The following is a 20004-nucleotide window of genomic DNA, read 5'->3' as shown; positions in this document are numbered from 1 at the left end:
TAAAATACATAGGATTATTTAACAGATAATAAGACATACAGAAATTTACATACAGGGTTATGTCAATCAAGACACAGACTGCAAGCTTGATATTCAGACTTATGAATCTATACACCAATTTGTATACAAATGGTCATAGCTTATCAGTGTACAGCCCTGGCAAACAAAACAAAAATAAACAATATAAATTTTCCACTGCTCTTATCACACTAGCCTTCAAAATAGTTGTACTTGGACACTGGGTAACACTAAGATCGCTTACCTGGCATACATGAACGACCCTACACTCTCAGAGGAAGTCAAGATAATGGTATCACCCTAATCAGACACAGGCCGAAGATATCAGTAGAAGGAGCTTTCTGCAAATACATCTAGCAACACAGAATCACCTCCCTGCTGGAGTTGGATCTCAACAGACATTAAACACATTTCAGACTTCACTAAAAGAGCATATTATATAAGACGACCTATGCAAATGCTTTAGAGACACAGGAATAGTTGGCAAACATGCTTCAATACTTCACTTAACTGATATGATTCTAATCTTATCTAGTTACAATACTTATTTGATCATGTAAACTTTTATGTAATATGTGTTTCATGTGCAATATTTATACTTGTACAGTGTATATAAAAACTGCACACACCCCTGTTAAAATGTCAGTTTTTTGTGATTAAAAAAAAAAGAGACCACAATAAGTCATTTCAAAACTTTTCCCACCTTTAATGTGATCTATAACCTGTACAATTCAATTGAAAAAAAAAACAAATCTGTTAGAGGAAAAATATAAAAAACGTACATTAAGCTGGTTGCATAAGTCTGCACACCCTTAAACTAATACTTTGTTGAAGCACCTTTTGCCGTAATTATAGCATTCAGTCTTCTTAGGTAGGAGTCTATCAGCATGGCACATCTTGACTTGGCAATATTTGCCCACTCTTCCTTGCAAAAGTGCTCCAAATCTGTCAGATTGCGAGGGCAACTCTTGTGCACAGCTCTCTTCAGGTCACCCCACAGATTTTCTATTGAATTTAAGTCTGGGCTCTGGCTGGGCCATTCCAAAACTTAAAATTTCTTCTGGTGAAGCCATTCTTTTGTTGATTTGGATGTATGCTTGGGGTCATTGTCGTGTTAAAAGGTGAAATTCCTCTTCATCTTCAGCTTTCTAGCAGATGCCTGAAGGGTTTGGGCCAAAAGTGAGTGGTATTTGTAGCTGTTCATAATTCCCTCCACCTTGACTGAAGCCCTAGTTCCAGCTGAAGAAAAGCAACCCCAAAGCAAGATACTGCCACCACCATGCTTCACCATGGGGATGGTGTTTTTTTGTTGATGCAAAGTGTTTTTTGTTGCGCCAAACATACCTTTTGGAATTGTGGCCAAAAAGTTCAACCTTGGTCTCATCAGACCATAACACATTTTCCCACATGCTTTTGGGAGACTTGATGTATGGTTTTGCAAATTTTGGCTGGGCCTGGATGTTTTTCTGTGTAAGAAAAGGCTTCCGTCTTGCAACCTTATCCCATAGGCCAGACATATGGAGAATACGGGAGTTTGTTGTCACATATAATACACAACCAGTACTTGACAGAAATTCCTGCAGCTCCTTCAATGTTGCTGTAGGTCTCTTGGCAGCCTCCCTGACCAGTTTTTGTCTTGTTTTTTCATAAAGTTTGGAGGGACGTCCAGTTCTTTGCAACGTCACTGCTGTCCCATATTTTCTCCACTTTTTGATGATGGTCTTCACTGTGTTCCATGGTATATCCAATGCTGTGGAAATGTTTTTGTACCCTTCTCCTGATGGATACCTTTCAACAATGATCCCTTTGATGCTTTATAAGCTCTCTGCGAACCATGGCTTTTGCTATAGCAGGCAACTGAGTAAATGTCAGGAAAATCCTACTAAAACAGTTGAACTTTATTTGGGGTTAATCAGAGTCTCTTTAATTGATGGCAGGTGTGTACCCAAGAAGACTGAATGCTGTAATTAAAGCAAAAGGTGCTTCAACAAAGTATTAGTTTAAGGGTGTGCAGACTTATGCAACCAGCTTATTGTACGTTTTTATTTTTTATATTTTTTTCCCCTAACAGATTTGTTTTTCTTTCAAATGAATTGCACAGGTTTATAGGTCACATTAAAGGTGGGAAAAGTTTTGAAATGATTTATTGTGGTCTCATTTTTTTACATCACAAAAACCCGGCATTTTAACAGGGGTGTGTACACTTTTTATATCCACTGTATATAGGAATATACTAATCTACACTGACTTTCCTACTCTGTATGTATATCTATGCAAAAGCCATGTTACAGCTTGATTTCGTACATGTACAGCCCATTTATTGTTCATGTACCCATCTATGAGCCCAGGTCATTGCGGAAAAAGGTCAGTAGACCAGCCCACCTACCTGGTTAACAAATTGCAAATAAAATAAATAAGTCGCTGCCTGATACATTTTGTCATGAGGCAATCTTCCAATAAGCAAGTTAACAGTCGACCAACATAACTGGATCTCGGAGAGGAATGAAAAGAAGGTTGACACAAAGGGCTCAGGATTTCATCTCAAGGGATGCACACCATGGCTATCATTATGAAGTGCAGAATGTGCTGCATGTAAACATTTTTTTAAGACAGAATTTTTTGTTACAACTATGTCTGATAGCAGGTTGCAAACACGTTCAAGTGAGCAAACTATGCTACTGACCTCAGTCCAATATCCAGAAGCAGACTATAAGTTTATTGTCATGCAGAGGAAGTACAAACTTGTAAACTAAAACTAAATTTTATAACAAGTACACATCAATTAATACCAACTACATCATTCTCCTTTGTAACACCACAACATGAACAGAAACAAACACACTAAACAACAGTACACAGCTAACTGGACAGACGCCATCATCAGAACGGCAAGTAGAAAGCAGTCAGCATTCATGCATCAGCAAGGACAGCAGACAGTTTGCTTTACCTGGTATTACTCAGATTCTATTGGAACAACCAAAACAGCCGTGATTACCACGAAGTTGGGTTTGTTTTGCTATCCTGTGCTCTCTGAATTTTTATTTTCAGTGCAACAACGTTGCAATTCTCGGGCCTTGTCAATGAAGAGTATACAGTAGTATACAGCTCAGCAAGCTCCTGCCTGGTGCCCTGCAGATTTCTACAGTAGCAGAGAGACAAGAGAGACTTTGGAGCAATTAAGTATAATTTTTCTGCATTTTATTGCTGCCTTTAGCTAATTCCACCTAAAATGCTGATTTTCTACAGTTTCTGTGATTTAAAAAGCTTGTTTCAGCTACATATTGTACTTATTTTACTGCCTGCACTTTAACAAAGTTGTTTTTATTTAACTGTTGTAGGCTACACATTCGTGTGATAGCCATTTCTGTGCATTTAAAGTGTTTTTTTTTTATTGTTTCTGCTTTATTTTCTGAAAAAAACAAAAAAATATATATACTTGTTTTTCCACCTTTCTAAGCTAGTATAGTCCAGTTTTCAGGTTAGTGCTGAATTCAGGGCTGTTACAAGTTTCTGTGTTTGCCCATACCTTACTTGGATAGAAGGAAGTTTCTCTGTTCACTGTGAAAGAAGGAGCTTTGAGCAGCCTAGCTGTCCCTAGAGAAGTGGGTTCAGCCCAGAAATTAGTAGTTTATTGGCCATTTTGAGCTAATTTCTATCTCTTTCATTTCCCTGCTATAAAACCTGCATTTACAAGGTTTTGTGCACCAGGCAGCACCGGTTAGCTAGGGTATACCTATTCCCAGCTCCACAAAGTCTACTCTTCAATTTTTCTCTTGGAACTAGACAAACTTTCAACTTAAGCACTCAAACCATTCACTTCTCATCCCGGCACTTGCTCAAAACTCATAGCAAGCACTAATAAACCTTAGCACTAGACTCCCCTATACTGTAGAGAAGGACAAGGCTCTATATTTGACCTTACCAGCCAATCAGTAAAACAGTTCACTGTACCTATCCAGGCACGTTCAAAGGGCAGTTTCAGGTGTACTCTCCTGTCCAACTGGTGAATCTGGGCATTTTGAGGTAATGTTACAATTGCCTCATGTACACTGACAACCCTCTCCCTCCTTCCACCAAACACTAATACATGCGACAGATGCAATTATACAGCCAAACTGGAGGCTAAGCTCTTTCAACCCAAGACTGCACCTGGCAGTCAAGAGGAGAAGGGAATTACTTGCATCACACCACCAGTCTCACATAGACCTATGAAACCAGCACAGGCAAAAAATACACAAATACACGAAAACATACTTGGAGACTCTAAATAAAAATCTGCAAAAACAACAGAGACCTCCAAAGCATACATCCAAGCAACCTCCAACTCCCAAAACAAACTTCACAAAACCAGTGTGCCATGCAATCATAGCCCTTCAGGCAAAATAACATACCCAACGCACTAGTAATAGGTGACTCTATAGTCAGGCACACTGACGTCCCACTCACTAGGCTGAACAATGAGAAGGTTACTGTTAGCTGCCTGTCGGGGGCCAGGATCCTCCACATAACACAAGCACTCAGGTCACTCCAGAACAAGTACAAATATTATCAGTTTCAACAATTGGCTTAGCTTTTGGTGTCATTCAAAGGGGATCCAGTGTCTGTCAGCCTGGGATGACATGCTCGACAAGCCACACTGCTTCGCTAGAGACGGCTTGCACCTGTCACCCCTTAGGGTTTTGAATACTGGCCAAGGCTCTTGCCACTCCCATAGTGACTTTTTTAGGCAAGGCTCAAAAGACAAACCCACTACTGTAAATAGCACAAGTAACAAAAAACTGAGAGTAATGCTACTCAATGCCAAAAGTCTAAACCTCAAAATGCACGCACTCGAGGCACTCCTCAGTATGGAGAAAATCGATATATGTGCAGTAACAGAAACCTGGTTTAAGACTCCAGAGAGCACCCCAGCACTGCCAGGCTACCTACAACTCATACCATATACTTCGGCCACAAAACCTGGACCAAAATACAAAAGGTGGGGGAGTATCCATATTCATCAAGGATAAACAATACATGTATTTTGAAGTTTTAATCGACAATTCTAATACAAGATTGACAGTATATTATCTTAACAGTATTTTAAAGGGGTTTTATATTATAAATTGTGTATTTTATATTTCAATACCAGTATCGTATGTAGGAACACACTGCACATTCATTTTTACCTGAAACATGAATTGATAGATATTTAATGAGTTGTAGAAAAAAACAGGATGAATATGGCTTTAAATTTTTGTGTAAAAAGTCGGCGCCAAAAAGTTTATAAAATGATTCACACTATGTTTGTATGCGATTCTGATGAAGTCCACGATTGAGTGGATGAAAGCGCTTAATCGCATTATACAGTTGGTTATTGGTTTTAATTGAATTGCACAGGGTCTTCGGAGTGCACTGAAATGTTTGTTTTTCGTTTAAGCTGTTTTTACAAATAAAGAGGTGTATCATAGCTTCTCTGGTTTTTTGGCGTATTCCACTTGGTTTACGCTATTTGGCTTGGTTTGCAGCATATTAACCTTCGTATACCAGAAGAATGTAGTGCCCCTGAAATCACAGACACTCACATTAAAATAGCCCTCTCCAAAGTCAAAAACACAGCAGTGAGACCGGATGGTGTCCCAGGCTGCGTTCTACATGAGCTCAAAGATGAAATGACCCCTCACCTAAACACACCATTTAAACTCAGCCACTCCACAGGCTATGTGCCCACAGAGTGGTGCACAGCAACAGTTATTCCGCTCCACAAAAGTGGAGCAACAACGGCCCCTGGAACTATCGCCCTATAAGCCTGACTAGCTTGGTCTGCAAAGCTATGGAGCGCATCATCATGGATCTCATTAACAGAGACATTGGAAACCTCCAAACACTGGACCCTACCCAGTTCGGCTTTAAGGACAGATCATGCCTCCTAAACCTGGTGGATTTCTTTGAGACAGTTACCAAGGCTACAAACGAGGGAAAGGTGGTCCACACAGCCTACCTAGACCTCACAAAGGCCTTCAACAGAATTCCCCACTCAGGCATTATAGACACGCTCACCAGCTTGAACATAAACCCCTATGTCACGAGATGGGTTGCCAACTAGCTCACAGCCAGAACCTACATGTTAAGAGTTGCGGGCGCTAGGTCTGACTCTAAACAAGTTACAAGTGGCATTCCCCAGGGCTCAGTCCTAGCACCCCTTCCTGTTCGGCATATACTTCTCAGAGGTACAGACAAGCACAGGAGGACTGTCTGTATGATTTATTGGTGGCGGTGGTGGTGGTGGAGGGGATACACTTTTAAAATGATGATTTGACTTTTTTTAGTGTAATTATTGTTAGGAAGTTGCAACAATGAATCAAGCAAGTGAGACAGAAATACTGGAGGATCAGCTTTTCCACTTATATTCGTGATTCAAGGACATTACTTTAAAACGGTACACCCAACGTTTTCCACAAGTTAACAAACTATTTTGCCATACTGTCTGATGGAGAGCCCATTGCAGACATATCACAAAGGAAAGGGCAATTTTCTTAACCCCACATTCTGGCCAGCTCCCTAGCTAACCAGGTTATTTTCAAACAAGAAAAAGATAAACTGATGACTGGTCATTTAAAAATTAATCAGAAAAATCTGACGTATCTTCATAAAAGTGAGCGATTGTTGACCTGTATGTGTTATACAAGTGTAGTTTCCATTTTCCATGTGCATTTAAGCAGGCAGACAAAATTTACACATGCAGAATAATGCCCTTAAAGCAGTATATATACATATATATATATATATATATATATATATATATCTTTCTTCTTCTTTCAGCTTTTCCCAATTAGGGGTCGCCACAGTGGATCACCTGTCCACTCATGATTGGCAGTGGAATTTTACAGTGTCGAGTTGCCAGCCCGGCACCCAACCTTCCACAGAAGGCACACACACGCACACACTCTCACCTAGGGCCCATTTAGAGTGTCCAGTCCACCTACAGCATGTCTTTGGGATGTGGGAGGAAACCCATGCAACCACAGGGAGGACATGCAGACTCCACACAGAAGGCACCCCAACCAAGGATCGAACCGGAGAACCTCTTGCTGTGAGGTTTCTATATATATATATATATATATATATATATATATATATATATATATATATACGCACATATATATATATATATATATATATATACACACACACACACATGCATGTATCTCTCTCTCTCTCTCTCTCTATATATATATATATATATATATATATATATATATATATATATATATATATATCAGGAAAGTACTTAAAATTTATCCTCAGCACTTCAGGAGTGTACAAGCATCATAAAGTAACCAGCTGCAAACATGCACACTCATGACATCCTTACCAAATGGTAGCAAATGCATTAAATCAGCTGTATTGTATAGTGTCAGCACATACAGGACATGCTCAAAACATCGGTAAACTGTCCCCTGATGTAAAAGATTATAAAAAGATGGAACAGAAATGAAGTTCTATAATAAAACAATACTATTTAAAAAAAAAAGGAATCTTCATATGATTATAGTGTGTCAAATGGAAAAGCTTTATGGTCAGACTACTATTACAAACACGTTGATTTTATTTAATGTCATCTGCATCAACAGAACATCAAATATCATGCATAAACATCTGTCTTGTAAAAAAAATTACAGACTTATTGGAAAAGTTTGAATGGTTTGTTCAATGCAAATTTTTGTTGTGGACTTTGTATATAGTTCTATTTGTTTTTAGTTGATTGTTATGTATTGTAAACATATTTCATATAAATTTAAAATCCAATAAAAAAATTAAAAAAAGGTAATACATGTATTTTTCTATTGCATAACAGCAACATATCTAATATTTGAGTATTTGTCCATGGCTATTGTGTGGTCACTTGAGCTTCATGCTCATAACCAAACCTAACCAGGTGTTGGTAAACCCTGGTTAACCCACACCTACATGATATAATAAACAAGAGTAACATTTCTGCACTGCACAGCTGTACCTGTTACAAAGTTCACATGCATGCGGTCAACTTTGTCTGTTTGTGTCTTTCGGCTTTTCCCGGTTAGGGGTCGCCACAGCAAAAAGTACAGTTTTGTACCTACCATAAATGTAGATGTTCGAAGATCCACATTGCTGCAGTCCTTACACTTGGGTAGTCCGCTGTCCTCGGTCGGCCCGAATATCAAAGTATAAGGCTGACGTCGGTCAAGGCGCATTTGACTGACATCAGGACGTCAGGGTACAAATGCGCATGACCGACGTCATATCCTCAGTCTTTTCTTGCCCCAGATGTCAGAAGACCCTAAAAATAAAGGTCAAAACCAAAAGACAGCAAACCAACAACCAACCATCCTAGCACTAAAAATATGTACAATATATACAATATACATCATATAGACAACCCAACCCACACAACCGCCTCCAACTACAGAGAGGAAGGAGGGAGGGTAAATTGGACTGCAGCAATGTGGATCTTCGAACATCTACATTTATGGTAGGTACAAAACTGTACTATGTTCTTCATCTCACATTGCTGCAGTCCTTACACTTGGGTAGAATCCCAAATCTGAGGTAAGGGAGGATGGCCAAACTATAAGGAAGCAGGAGCTGCCAAAATGCCCTGCAAAACAGCAGTGGCAAAACCAGCCCTGGATTTAGAGTAAAGTGGTAGGTGATAATGCCTAGAGAAAGTATGCACTGAACTCCAAGTAGCTGCCTCCAAAATATCCTTGGTTGCCACCCCCCTCAAAAAAGCTGTCGAAGTGGCAGTAGCCCTAGTGGAATGAGGCCTAATCCCAGCTGGAATCTCCTTGCCATGATGGGAATAACAGAAAGCAATGCAAAACCCAATCCACTTAGAAATAGTTTGTTTTGACACAGGCTTGCCCTGAGAACTCAAAGCAAAAGAAACAAATAACTGCTGAGACTGCCTGAACCCTTTAGTTCTGTCCAAATAATATCGCAACTGCCTGTGTACATCTAAAGTGTGCAAAATCCTTTCCCCTTTATTTTGGGGATTTGCATAAAAAGTAGGCAAATGAATAGTTTGGTTTAAAGCCACACTAGAAACCACTTTAGGCATAAAGGAAGGATTAGTACGTAAAGATACCCTATCCTTATGGAAAATTAAGAAAGGCTCAACCGCCATAAGGGCCTGCAATTCAGAAACCCTTCTTGCAGAGGTAATGGCCAACAAAAAGCAGTCTTCCATGATAAATATTTCAACTCAGTAGTAGCTGCAGGCTCAAAAGGTTGTAGAGTGAGTTTCTCCAACACAAAATTGAGATCCCAAGCAGGAGTAGGAGCTCTCGTGGGGTCTTATATTCTTTGCCCCTCTAAGAAATTGCTTGAACAAAGGATGAGAAAACAATGGTGGGTCACAGTCATAGTGAGCTGAAATTGCTGCAGCATGAACCTTAATAGAAGAGAAGGACAAACCTTTGTCCAGTAACTCAGTAAGATATTGAAGAGCCACACTTAAATTAGGCTCAGAAACATCAAAATCCTTTGCTGCACTCCAAAATAAAAATCTCTTCCATTTATCTGCGTACACTTTCCTTGTACTAGGCCTTCTAGCTTCCAAAATAACATTCAAAACTTGTTGTGGAAGTTGAGACCCTCTATGGTTCAAAACAGAATATGCCAGGCTGTTAGGTAAAGAGAGTGAAGTATGACATTGAGCAAATGACTGTCCTCCTGGGACAACAGGTGTGGAATCGAAGGCAAAGGCCATGGAGGCTTCCGTACCAGACTTCTCAGTAATGGGTACCAGTGCTGTCGAGGCCAATCTGGAGCTATTAAAATCATCCTTGGCTTGTCCTGTCTGACCTTTAGAAGTACCTTTGGAAGGAGAGGCAGAGGTGGAAAGGCATACACATGAAGATTGCTCCAATTGAAAGAAAGAGCATCCACTTTCCAAGCTGTGGGATGAAACCTTTTCGTGCAAAACTTTGGCAGCTGATGGTTTAGTGGAGAAGCGAACAGATCTATGTCTGGAGTTCCCCATGACACTGTCAATTTCTGAAATACATGAGGATCCAATTTCCACTCGTGGGGATCCATAATTCGTCTGCTCAACACATCTGCTAAGGAGTTCTGTGCTCCCGGCAGAAACCTTGCCTGAAGATTGAGCTGTAAACTGAGAGCAGTCTCCCACAAAATCATTGCTTGCCTGCATAGAGGATAAGAATGTGTTCCCCCTTGCTTGTTGATGTACCACATGACAGCTGTGTTGTCTGTTAGAATCAACACCTGCCCTGGAAGAAGTAAATCCTTGAAAGCTATTAATGCAAACTGGACTGCTAACATCTCCTTCAAGTTGATATGTAGATGTAGTAGTCTGGCAGGCCACTTGTCTTGTATCCACTTTCCATTTAGATGAGCTCCCCAAGCTTTGTCTGAGGCATCTGTCGTTAAAATCTGACTCGCCTCTGGCCAGGTCACAGAGAGTCCCTTGTTTAGGTGACATTCCTGAGCCCACCACAAAAATTCCTTTTGAATGCAAGGTATTATTTGAATGACAGTGTCCAGATCCTGGCAGTGCTGTGTCCATACATTTTTGAGATACCATTGTAGCTTCCTCATATGCAGTTTGGCATTGGGAAGCACCACAATACAAGATGCCATGAACCCTAAGGCTTGAAGGACTGTCCTTGCAGTCAGCCCGGACTGATGAGATAGTTGATGAAAATAAAGGGAAAGATTCTTTTGTTTGTCCGGGGTCAAAAAGGCCATCTGGGATGCTGTATTCAGTCTTACACCCAGAAAGCACATGTCCTGAGAGGGTACTAGGCTGGACTTTATTTCGTTCACAGAATACCCCAGGCATCTTAGCACTGCTATCACATATTCCAAATGAAGAAGAAGCTCGTCCCTTCCTTGAGCCAGAATCAGGCAATCGTCCAAATAAGGATAGATCTGTATTCCTTTTAGCCTGAAGAAAGCTATCACTGGAGCCAGAACTTTCGTGAACACTCTGGGCAGTAGATAAGCCAAAGGGCAATGCAGAGAACTGATAGTGAGAAGTCCCAGCTCGAAAACGCAGATACTTCCTGCAACTTAGTCTGATAGGAACATGAAGGTAAGCCTCCTTGAGATCCAAAGTTACCATCCAATGATCTTTGCCCAGCAGAGGTAAAAGCTGCTGTAACATCAACATTTTGAACTTGGGAATGTCCAGATAAGTGTTGAGGATAGATAAATCCAAAATTGGTCTCCACGTGTTACCCTTCTTCGGTACTAGGAACAGGCGAGAATAAAATCCTAGGCCCACTTCTGGCATAGGGACCGGCTGTATGGCCCCTATTTGGAGTAACAGAGAAATTTGCTTGTGAGCCTCTATTCTTTGTTGAGGAGGAACGTCTGGCATGCCTTTGAAAGGAGGCAAGGTATGGAAATAAAACCTGTAACCGTGGTGTATGATATCCAATACCCATCTGTCTTGGGTAATTAAACTCCAATTTTCTTTGAAAAGTGCCAACCTTCCTCCCAAAGGTGCTGCCAGACGAGAAGGCTCTGGCAGCTGAAAAGGTAGGTCATTGGGTCTGTTTACGAAAGGACTGACCCCTGCCCTCACCCGAAGACTGTGCAGGAGAACTCCCTGTTCTAGGCCTGAAAGAGCCCTGAGCTCTGCCCCTACCACGTCTAGATCTACCCCTAGACTGGGAATCATAAGAAGGATACGTCCACCCCTTAGTAGGCCAATTTCTACTAAACTTTGGAGGCTGAACCTGCAAAATCTTTAACAGTCTGCATAGACTTAGCCTTGTCTTCCATTTTCTTCAAAACTGCCTCAACAGGAGAACCAAACAACACATCAGATTGTAAAGGAGCATCTAAAATCCTTATTTTAACATGGTCAGATAAATTCTGATCCCTCAGCCAGGCGTGCCTGCGAAGAACTGACCCAGTGGCAGCCACCCTAGACGAGGCCTGTACATCATCAAAACCACATTGCAAAGAATGCTTACCCACCTGTTCAGAAACATGTACTAAATCTTGTAACTCTTTACAATCAATACCTTCCGCCAGAGCATCAACCTTAGACTTCAATTGTGAAAGGAGATAGTTTTGGTATTTCAACATATGAAACTGGCAATTCAAAGCCCTCATAGCTAGAGTGGAAGAAGTATAAACTTTCTTTCCCCATCTATCCAAGGCCCTGGCCTCTATCTGTAGGAACCGGATTCTTGACAACAGAAGCCTTAACACCTTTAGGCCCCTGGCTAACAGTTTCTGGGTCTGCCCTAGGACTCTTAAAAAGATACTTATGAGCTTCAGGCACCCTGTAATACCTATCCGGTTTAACAGGAGCAGGAGGCAAAGAATCAGGATTAAGAGAAGCCTCTGTAAAAACATCTTCCACTACATCCAAAACAGGAGGTATAGCCAAAGGCCTATGCTGGGGTAAGAACAAAAATTCCCTAAGCCTTTTCCTGGAATCAGAGAAGTCCTGACCTTCCCACTTAAAATGCTCCCTCATGGAATGAAGAGTTTCTGAAAAGAAAAATCCTCAGGAGGAGAAGCAGAAGGAGTAGAATCATCCACATCAGAATCAGAATAAGGAGAGTACTCCTGCAAGTCTTCAGCCGAAGACTCTGAAACATCCAAGCCTGCTCAAAACTCCCTAGCTCAGGCTCCACCCTAGGTCTCTTATCAGGAGGGGCAAAGAACCCCTAATCAAAGTAATCAAATCTTCTGCCATTTTAAGCATATGCTTCTTGGGCACAGTTCCTGAAGAACTAGGGGTGACACCAACTGAAGCTAAACCTGGCCTGCCTCTGGGAGAAGCCTTGGAAACAGAAGGAGAGGGCCTAACCACCCTAGGCAGGAGGGAGTATAGTAACCTGAGAAGCCCCTCAGCCTGACCTGCCTCCTGAGAGGCCACATCCTGCAATAACAAAGTCTCTCCCTGGGATCCCAAAGAAACCTCCGGTGGAACCACCGGCTCCACCGACACCTCTAAAGAACCGGCGTCCGGTACGGATGGTTCTTCTAGCCTAGGCTTAACTGCTTTGTCCTTGTGCTTCTTCGAAGAAGCGGGCGTTGGAGCATCCGACGGCATTTTATAATTGCACCGCTTCCAAGACTAACCTGGCACAATCTAACCTTCTCTTTATAGTGCGCTTATTGAATCTAGCACAAGAGCGACAACCAACAACGTCGTGCTCAGGCCCTAAACAAGGAGTACACAAAGTATGATAGTCTCTATGCGGTATCTGTTTCCCACAAGAAATACAATTATTCACTTTTTCTGACATCCGGTAAACCACTGAGGCAAGAAAAAACTAAAATATTCCCCAACGGGGTACTTAGCCAACTTTGACTCGGTCTGAAACTCCAAAATCGAAAAATTTCAGAACGCCAACTGGCACTTGCAATGCTGCTTCTGCATCGGACCATGCGGCAAAAAAGACTGAGGATATGACGTCGGTCATGCGCATTTGTACCCTGACGTCCTGATGTCAGTCAAATGCGCCTTGACCGACGTCAGCCTTATACTTTGATATTCGGGCCGACCGAGGACAGCGGACTACCCAAGTGTAAGGACTGCAGCAATGTGAGATGAAGAACATCTCCGGTCCGCTAATGACTGGTAGTGGATTTTTACGTACTGGGTTACCAGCCCTGACGCACAACCTTCAACGAAGGCACGCCCCATTCACGTATGCCTCCACACAGAAGACGCTCTAGCTGAGAATCGAATGGGACAACGTCTTGCTATGAGGCAACAATGCTACCGCAGCACCACTGATGGGAGTAATTTATTACAATACGTAACATATTACTGTAATATATTACAATTTCCAGTATCTAGTAATATAGCTAGTTACTTTTTCAAAATATAACTAGTAATAGCAATATATTACTCTTTTTTAGTAACTAGTAACTTAAATGTCAATTATTATTGAGTTACTTTTTCTTAAACCAGTGGTTCTCAACGTGGGTGATATAGCCTCCTAAAGAGTGATCTAGAACTTCTGGTGTCCCTATATAGTATGGATAGTAATCAGATGTTAAGAGGTAATAGACACTTTGAAGTGGCAATTTGGATAAAAAAATGACAACATAATGTTTGCACAACTAACAGCACATAGCATTCATAATAGATCATTAGAATTAGTCTGGAGCAAAATTTACTTAATTTTTTTAGCACTGCAAGGAGGTGAAAGCTAATGATGACCAGACTCCAGTCCTGCCCTGGTACTGTGGGACTCTCACCCACTAAAACATCCACTAACACTGGACAATTCTAGCCTGCCAGAGATCATATCCTTACCTTGCAGTATAATAAATGGCATTGGTTCTTCATACCACCATCAGTCAGAATCAAACTCATCAGTTGAGCACCTGATGCCCCAACCCACTGCACCAAGCAGGGCGCTTCAAGTGGATCTATGATCAACCAACTTTATCTTGACAATATTTTGTTATGTTCTATTTAAAATTCTTTTCAGGTTTAGATTTTTAGTTGCTGAAACTAGACAAAACATGATAGGTTTTTATAGGTCTTGTGCTTTTGGCTGGTTTGGTTTAACTATTATCTGTGACTATCTAGCTATAAAGACTAGTCGTCTTTCCTTTCGGCTGTGCCCGTTTGGGATCACCACAGTAGATTATCAGTCTGCAGAACAAGTGGCAGTGGAGTTTTACATTGTCGAGTTGCCAGACCAGTGCTCAACCTTCTTCAGAAGACACATGCATGCACACACACACACACACACACACACACACACACACACACACCAAAAGCCAATTTAGAATGTCTAATCCACCTGCAGCATGTATTGGGAATGTGGGAGGAAACTAAAACACCCTGAGGAAAGCAACTCGAACACAGAGAGTGTAGATCATAGTGTGTGTTGCACTTTTAAAGCCACTGTAGTTCATGAGCACATGCATAAAAAGTACTCAGCATGTGCAAAGCAGAGTGCCATTTTGTGTAAGCAGCTGGAGTGAAAGCATGTATGTGTAGCATTCAGTCAGTTAGTTAGTTCATATAAGTTTTATGTTCCAGTCATCCATCCTGATGTGTTTGTGTAAAATAAATGTCTTAAATGAACACCCAAGCCTCGTGATCTTATTTGAATATACAAGATGAGTGACATGTTGTCAGAATGGGATTCGAAGCCAAAACTTCTTAAAACCACGAGGCACATAGTCAGAAATGGAGGAATATACAAGAGTGGATCAAACGACTCGTAAACAGGTCAGAAAATATTTCCAGGCTCTTAAACTCATTTAAATTATTTTTCTCTCAATGAATATAAAGCAAAGCATTCTAAACCAATTACTGAATAAACAAAATTTTCAGAATTGCGACATACTGAAAAAGTACTTGAAATAATTACGAAAACAACTGAAACAATATCTGAATTGTATAAAATGTTCAAAAAAGAGAAAACAACTGTATTTTTTGCAATGTACTACTTTTTCACATTAACTAACGCTATTCAAAGTATCTAAAGTGTGCTAAGTGTTGGCAGTGTGTGCAGTATTCCAGTACAGTCTTTTCAGAGAGTACAGTTATTTCAGAGAGTCTGTTGAGCAGCTAAATATAATTACAAGTACCTGGTGTGTTTGACACTTATTTGGTATGGCAGTGGGATTTCACAGACTTGATTTGCTTGTGTTTGATAATAATATTGCTGAAAACTGGAGAGTGTTTGAGCAAGAATATATTTTCATACAGGCTGCTTTTTTCTGATAAAGATGCACATACCAAAGCATTTATTCTGCTCAATTTAACTGGTTCAGAAGCCATTGAGAGAGAACTTTCATTTATCTATGCACTTGCTGTTTATGCAGAGAAGGGGGGAGACTGCCATATTGTGGTACAAGGCTTTAATGTGGGAAGACTCTGAGTGGTTAAAACGTAAATTTAGAGAAATGTGCAACCCCTCAAATGAATATTACAGTGGAAAGGCACTATTTTACACAAGAGATCAAAAGCCTGGTGAAACCTTTGCAGCACATATAATTGACTTGAGAAAAGTCAAAAACGGGCAGATTTGGTAATCTGAGAGATAAGTTGATAAAAGACAAGCTTGTGTGTGGTGTAATAATGATGCAGTGAGAAAGATTTTGCTTTGAGACAGTGATTTAACTTTAAGCAAAACCACAGACATTTGGCAGATATTTCATCTTATAGAAAAGTACACAAATATGCTTATGAATGATAGCAACATGCTTGCAGCTTCTTCCAGCATGAATGTTAATAGTATGCAGTGCACCACGGCTGACATTTGGACCCATCAGAATTGTAGTGTTTTTGGTGTCACTGCCCACTGGATTGACTGTGAAGCACTTTAAAAAAAAGTCAGCTGCTTTGTCATGCTGCTGTTTACAGGGGGAGACATACAATGATCTCATAGCATCAACTCTTGAGAGCATTTCCATCAAGTACAAGCTAGATCAAAAGGTGTGTGCAACAATTACTGACAATAGCAACAATTCTGTAAAGGCTTTCACTGTCTTCTCAGAAAGTGAGAGATCTGAGACTACAAGCATTCTGTCCCAAGATGAGGAGGATGATGATGGTGAAGTGATTTACAACAGCATGACAGCCATGCTGAGTCAGTCAGGGCAAAGCAAGAACACCTATTCACTGCCTCCCCATCTATGTGCAGAATACACCTTGAATCTATTTGCCGCACAAGATGCTGAATCTACTTGCAATGATGCACAGTATAAGAAGATCATATGAAGCACCATGGCCAAATGCTGTGCTGCTTGGAACAAGGCTAGTCACAGCACCCAAGCTGCTGAGGTAGCACAAAATAAGTGTGATCTGGCATTGATTATTCTCAATGCGACAGATGGAATCCCACTTTCTACACGATGGAGAGACTTCACCTCATTGCAACTCAGGGTGAAGGGCTTGCTGAATAAGACATGTGAACAGATTGGAATTGCCATCTTCAGGCCTGCAGAAATTACCTTTGCTGTTGAGTTTGTGTAAGCAATGCAGCCCCTGGCAATGAATCTGGACATCCTGCAGTCAGAGGTGAAAAGCTTCATGGGAATCCTCATACCTACCATTACGTGCCTGAAAAACAAGTTGTCCGAAGTCAGGCAGTCTATGAAGCTTGTTGTGCCACTACTTGATGCTCATCTTAAAGGCATTATGGCTTGGTTTAATCACCTTCTGGAGCATGAAGAGCTCATTCTGGCTAGCATAGTGCATCCACAGTTCCATTTACGATGGAAGGACAGTGAAGAGCAGAAACCAAGAGGCACGGTTCTGCTCCTTGATGCCATGCAGAAACTGGATGAATCTGCACATGGGTCATCTGAAGCTTCTGCATTAAGTGCCAAAGACAGCTTCTTCAGCTTCAAAGAGTCAATGCCAGCCAATGGCAGCATATCTTCTTAGATGGACATGTATCTGGCTGACCTTTCCAGAGAAATATCTTCTCTTAACAATTACCCTATAGTCAAGAAGATATTTATGAACACTAATACAGCTCTGCCAGCTAATGCAACTGTTAAACGCCTGTTCAGTCTTTGTAGACAAGTGCTGCCTGCAAGAAGAAATAGATTCACTGATGAACACTTTGAAAAGTTGCTCCTTCTTCGTGCCAACAGAAATGTGTAGTCATTGCTAATAGTTATATAAAGTGATATTTTGATTGATGTTGTGTTAACAGTCTTGTTAGACCTATATGACATTTTCTGTAAGCATTTTTGCATCCTCAGCATTAGCTTTATTAGATTAGCCTAATGTACATTGTTGAAAATTTGATGGGTTGTAACTTGGTATGGGTCTTGTGCTGTCGGCTGTGCGTACTTTGGTTTAAGTATTAAATTGTGACTCTCTGACTATAAAGACTAGCCTGTGGGACTTTTTAAACTGTAAAATGCTATTCATCATTATTGTAACACTGTGTATACAACTTTAATGCATTTGTATTCATGTGCAGTAAGTATGTATTCCTCACACAAAAGTACTATGTGAGTAAATCTGAACATGTAACTCAACAGTAACTAGTTACTTTAGTTAGTAACTAACAATAGTAATAATATTACTTTTTTAGAAAAGTAATAAGTAATAGCAACATATTACGTTCACTTAAAAGTAACTAGTAATAGTAACGTATTACTTTTATAAGCAACTAGTACAACACTGCACTCGGTATTAACCACAGCAGTACCTATTAAACATCATTGCTCGCTCTCTTCAGGCTGCACATGTGGGTACATGCTTTGATAAAACTTTGTTAGCTGTATGTTGATTTCTCTATGAAAGAAAGATTAAAACTTCTCTTTTTTACCGCCTGCACTTCCTAAAAATAATTTGCAATGAGATAGCTATTTTTTGCGGACTCTTCTCATTAGAAAAAAGGAGAAGTGATTCCCCTTCCAAATTTTGTCTGAAGTGATCATCACAACACTTGGGCCCTAAGCTTATAGTTTACTACAAAAGCTAATCAGTGGACTTGGCAAATTAGTTCTAATTTTTGTTATTGCTCTTTATGTTAAGTGTTAGAAATTCTCTGGGGTACAGACGGGGTGAAATTCATTTGTACATAAGAGACTTAAAAAGGAAAAAAGTCATGGGCATTCAGAAATGCCATACACCTGAAACTCCTGATGTCCTTAAGGGATTATTTGCATATATCCCATGTTACCTCTAATACAAAAGGTTTTAAGGAATCACACAGTGGAAAATCTCTCTGGGCTACGTTTTTCCTGTAGCTTTTACTGATTTTGTACTTAATGTGGATATTGAGTCAAACTGATATCATTTTTGCTTCTGTATTACCTGATGCCTACATGTAACCAACTTCTTTTGCAGTTGGATTCCAATCTACAAATGTGAATGTAATGTTTTTTTTCTAACAAGCAAAGGAAAATTCTTATTTACGTTTACAAACAGTGACAGACTACTATTTGCAAGAGACCCACATACTTGACGTTTAACAAGAAATTATTAAGCAAGAAATTATATGAATTGCTAAACCTACTACTCATTGAAGTTTTTTTTTTTTTTGCCTGCAGACATAATATAAAAAAACTTTTGTTACTATATAATCCTAACTCAGTTCTTTAAAAACATATGAGCTAAAACACAAAGTCATATTTGCTAGATTTATATTTCAGGGTTTTAAAATTATTTTTTTTTTTACATGCCACTTTTATTGATAATACCTGTGAAGAAACTGAAAACACTCATCTGTATTAGCATGTCTGGCAGGAGATTTGTGCATATTCTTGGATTAACTTGTATCGTATGCCAGCACGCCTGAATGTAAATAAGATTTAAAATGTTGAGTATTTCTCTGTTTGAGCAGAACGTTTAAAGAACCTGTCACAGCCTTGATACACTTCTAACAGTGCATGTTTGAGAGGTTTGAAAGGGACATTCTAAAGTATAAACTGTGGAGAACCAGCTGAACAGTGAGTGATTTCACTGTAATGTTCTTTGCTTGGAGATGACTTAAACAGCTGATTGACGGAAAAAGAAACTTTTTTACAGCTGACTGTTATATTTTGACAGTTGAGGCTGCTGAAGGGGTCTACATCAGTAGACCAAAATCCCACTTACCCGACTTTCAAAACACAGATCACTACGGCTAAGTAATTGCTTGGCCAGCATGTTGACCTTTGCTCCTTACCTCCGCGGTAGTGCAATCTCGGAGTTGGTATATTTAATTACAGGTGCGTGTGTGTGTGTGTGTGTGGGGGGGGGGGTTTCTTTGCAAGGTTGGGCTAGTGGTTACTTACCCATAGTGATCTGCCGGTGTTCTGAGCGGTCAGTCTTGTGGAGTTTCAGATTTTTCGTTTCAGTGTTTTGAAAGCTGTGTAAGTGGAATTTCGGTCTACTGAAGTAGACCCTGCTGAAGACAGTTGAGACAGACGTAGAAGCTGTGCAGTTTGTCAGGTACTACGCAGTCAGTTAACACCAAGAAACAAGAACTCACCAAGAAAACTGTAAACTTGCCTTGGCCTTGCTATTGTATCTTAGAGTAGATCAGGGACTATACTCTA

General features: G+C 40.3%; 1 protein-coding gene across 1 annotated transcript in view; it reads right to left on the bottom strand.

Annotated features, from left to right (window-relative positions):
- BMP1 (bone morphogenetic protein 1) overlaps nucleotides 1–20004 on the bottom strand; it is a 1811822-nt gene that overhangs the window by 1226937 nt on the left and 564881 nt on the right. The gene's annotated exons all lie outside the window — the stretch shown is intronic.

Source organism: Protopterus annectens, chromosome 9.part0 (assembly GCF_019279795.1).
Source record: "Protopterus annectens isolate FY-2018-M chromosome 9.part0, PAN1.0, whole genome shotgun sequence".
In the NCBI taxonomy this organism is placed as follows: Eukaryota; Metazoa; Chordata; order Ceratodontiformes; family Protopteridae; genus Protopterus; species Protopterus annectens.
This window is presented reverse-complemented; position numbering and strand designations above follow the sequence as displayed.